Consider the following 4,237-nt stretch of genomic DNA (forward strand, 5'->3'; position numbering starts at 1 on the left):
TTCCCCCCCTCGTCTCTACCCTTTCTTTTCCCCACCCTCTGCTGGTTCTTCACTCCCTTCCCCTCCTTCTCACTCTCACTGTCGCTTTCGCTTTCCTCCCCCACGGACTCAATCCTTATGGCGTCATAACGAGAGCCGAGGGGGAGTGCTGGCGCTGAGAGGGCCCTACTCAGGGGGGGGCCGCTGCTGGGTCCGGGCTCCCTCCCTGCCTCGTGTTCTGCATCAGAGGAGCTACTGGAGGAGCTAGTGGAGTGGCTGTTGTACTCTCTCTCTGGGCTGGGGGAAGGGGTCCTCGTAAAACGGGACATGTCTCGGGGGCGGGGGGGGAGGGGGGTGCTGGTGATGATGGTGGTGCTGGAGTCTGGGTCTTGGATACTGTTGGTGGTGATGTGGACTGATCTTTGTTACTTGCTCCCTCTTCCTGCTCAGGACTAGGCTTGTTCGTGTTTGCCTTGCTGGCTCTGGCCATGTTGGCATAGGAAGAGGGGCAGTCCTTAAACAGGTGCCCCTTCTTTCCACACAAATTGCACTGCCTCTCTTCTCTGCAGTGGCTGGTCTCGTGGGGGCCGCCGCAGTTCCTGCACTTGACTACAGTACACGCGGCTGCCAGGTGTCCTAATTCCCCACATTTCCTGCAGAGTTTTGGCATCCCATTATAGAATACCAGCCCTCTGTTGGGCCCTAACACTATGGAGTTTGGAATGTGGCGGACGCCTCCAATGCCCGATGGATCAACATTAAGGCGTACCAGCCACTTTCTATATATTATATTATAAAATAATATAATATATAGTCAACACAACGAATAATACTGTAAATATGGTACGGCGGGTAAGGATTACGTATATAGGTATAGATATAAAAAAATAAGCAAATATACATCATATCTGGTAAATAATTGTCAACTACATTTTGTGCGGAAAATATTTAAGGAGAGTTTTAAAAAAATAAAATAAAAAAATAAAACAACTTCTCCCCGTCGGGGAATTGAACCCCGGTCTCCCGCGTGACAGGCGGGGATACTGACCACTATACTAACGAGGAATGCGTAAACAGTAATCATTCTGTACTCACAGGAAGACCGCCCTAAACGATTTCCCATTCATTCTTTAAGGTAGTGCTAAACCACTACGGATGTAATACTGCTGCCGCCACAACATGATTTTGGCGCTGTTGTGCAGGTCTGTGCTAAACTTAATGTATTGAGTTGTGCAGATCTACCAAGAGATGGCACTAAAGAGCATGAAGCGTTTCGTCTGCTTCGGCTCAGTGAATTTTGCGAACCAAATGATTCAGAGACTTCACTTCCCTTCCCACCATCACTAATTGCACGAATGGTTGAGTGATTGGATGAAAGTGGGGTACAACCGGTTCTACTATACATACACAACTAAGACACCCACTTTCTTAGTGTGATCAAGAAGACTGCAGTCTGTAACCAATGTTACTTTGAATAGCAAGCCTATTTATCATACCAACACTACACACTGCAATTCTATTATTTTACAACACAAGGAAACCCCGCCAAAGCAGGGCATCAAAAAATTAGTTGCAACTCATAAATGTTCCTCTCCACGGAAATCTTTATTGAGATTTTACATTTTTTTACATTTACACCCATTCGTTTTTTCATTCATTTTACATTTCTTTTAAAGATGACATTCATGCATACAGACAGACATACATTTTGTTTTAAAAGCATTTAAAACACATTTAAAAACACCAAGACAACTGTGCTTTATACATGGTTAAAACAGCCACAGATTAAAATCGACATGAAAAAAACCTGTGCTGCTTTAAAAGTGACTGGAAAAAAAGAACCATCTATAAAAAACCAGTGCTTGTGAGGGCCGGGGAGTGCTCTCTAAAAAAGTTCAAAAGTGAACATAAAACTATAGATCTAAAACAGGGACAGGGGAAAAGGGACAGTGTATGAAACAGTGAGTTAAAATTCTAAAATTTTAAAACACTTAAAATGTAACTTTTAATAGTTGACATTAAAAATCTTTTAGATACGTAAATACAAAACAAAACCAAATAAAACATTCAAAATAAATCAAAAACAAGAGAGTCCATAAAACTGAAACAAAAAGACTACATAAAACCAGGGCACCGTTCAAAAACGGTCATGCCAGCTAAAAGGGGCGGAATGCTGGCATGACAAAATAAATAAAAGGCTTAGCGGTGTATAGTACAACCGGTTCTACTATACATACACAACTAAGACACCCACTTTCTTAGTGTGATCAAGAAGACTGCAGTCTGTAACAAATGTTACTTTGAATAGCACGCCCATTTATCATACCAACACTACACACTGCAATTCTATTATTTTACAACACAAGGAAGCCCCGCCAAAGCAGGGCATCAAAAAATTAGTTGAAACTCATAAATGTTCCTCTCCACGGAAATCTTTAGTAAAATACTCTTTTATTGAGATTTTACATTTTTTTACATTTACACCCATTCGTTTTTTCATTCATTTTACATCTTTTAAATCTTTAGTAAAATACTCTTTTATTGAGATTTTACATTTTTTTTACATTTACACCCATTCGTTTTTTCATTCATTTTACATTTCTTTTAAAGATGACATTCATGCATACAGACATACATTTTGTTTTAAAAGCATTTAAAATACATTTAAAAACACCAAGACAATTGTGCTTTGTACATGGTTAAAACAGACACAGATTAAAATCAACATGAAAAAAACCTGTGCTGTTTTAAAAGTGACTGGAAAAAAAGAACCATCTATAAAAAACCAGTGCTTGTGAGGGCCGGGGAGTGCTCTCTAAAAAGGTTCAAAAGTGAACATAAAACTAGATCTAAAACAGGGACAGGGGAAAAGGGACAGTGTATAAAACAGTGAGTTAAAATTCTAAAATTTTAAAACACTTAAAATGTAACTTTTAATAGTTTACATTAAAAATCTTAAAGATACATAAAACAAAACAAAACAAAATCAAATAAAACATTCAACGTAAATCAAATAAAAGTCCATAAAACTGAAACAAAAGACTACATAAAACCAGGGCACCGTTGAAAAACGGTCATGCCAGCTAAAAAGGGCGGAATGCTGGCATGACAAAATAAATAAAAGGCTTAGCGGTGCCCCGTAGTCCCGCTCCTAGGAGCTAGCGGTTCCAGTTTTTTCCTTTATTCCATCTTCACGTCCTGAAGTCCGGCGATCCTCCACTCCGCGCAGGCCTTGTCCTTCCCGAGGGTCCGGATGTCCAGAATTACAAAGTCCTTGATAAGAGTTTGTGCCCTTCTGGTCATGGTGATAGTGTCTAGCTCCTGCTTGTGATAGACACAGACGTTACGGCCTTCCCACAGGATCTGCTTGACAACATTGATGACACGCCAAACGCACTTAGCTGTGCTGGTAGTGATTCCTCCCGCAGGCCCATAGAGCACAGTCTCAGCGGTCATCTTGGCCGTGTCAGCAAACCTGTTTAGGAAGACAGAGACAGAGAGCCAGACACTGCCAGCCACATCACACTCCCAGAAGATATGGGCTGGTGTTTCTCTCTTGCGGCACTTTGCATAGGGGCATGTTTCTACTTGGGCTAGTCCCCTCCTGAACATGAACGCTCGAGTGGGGAGTGCACTGTGGACGGTGTTCCATGCTATATCCTTCTGGACATTACTGAGGCAGCTGTGAGACACATTCTCCCAGATTTTTTGGCTTTGGGTGAGGGAGAAAGTAGCTACTTTTTCAATTTCCTGGGAACCGGCAAGATATTTAGTTACAGCCTTGTATTCCCAGGAGGCCAATTTTGCTTTATCTAAGCCCAATTTATATATAGTGTCCCTTAAGGTTCTATAATACAATGGGGGGTCCCAGGAGTACGGCACGGTGTTATCAATAGTGCAGAGGCCCAAGGCCCTGAGACAGGTGGCAAAATAGAAACGATTCATGTAACATACCTTCCTGTCCAGGGCCTGGATGTTCTTGATAGTTTGCGTGAGCCCCTGCACTCGGGTGAGCTGCACAACGTCCGGGACCCCCTTACCTCCCTTCTTGTCGGCTTTACTCAGAGTGGCTCGCTTTACCCTCTCCATCTTGCTGCCCCAGATAAAGCGGTGGATAATGCGGTCCACCACTTTTTTGGTGGTCCTGTCTGGGGGAAAGATTTTTCCTACATAAGAGAGGATGGGGAACAGTATAGACTTGGTTATTAATACTCTACCCGTCATTGTTAAGGATCTTGTGCTCCATCCGCCAATCTTT

General features: G+C 42.5%; 1 non-coding gene across 1 annotated transcript; it reads right to left on the reverse strand.

Annotated features, from left to right (window-relative positions):
* Nucleotides 1-972: 972 nt before the first annotated feature.
* On the reverse strand, nucleotides 973-1,044 carry trnad-guc (transfer RNA aspartic acid (anticodon GUC)). The gene has a single exon. It is a non-coding gene; the product is annotated as a tRNA-Asp (tRNA).
* Between the last annotated feature and the right edge of the window lie 3,193 nt (nucleotides 1,045-4,237).

The sequence above is a fragment of the Acipenser ruthenus genome, chromosome 23 (genome assembly GCF_902713425.1).
Source record: "Acipenser ruthenus chromosome 23, fAciRut3.2 maternal haplotype, whole genome shotgun sequence".
Taxonomy (NCBI): domain Eukaryota; kingdom Metazoa; phylum Chordata; class Actinopteri; order Acipenseriformes; family Acipenseridae; genus Acipenser; species Acipenser ruthenus.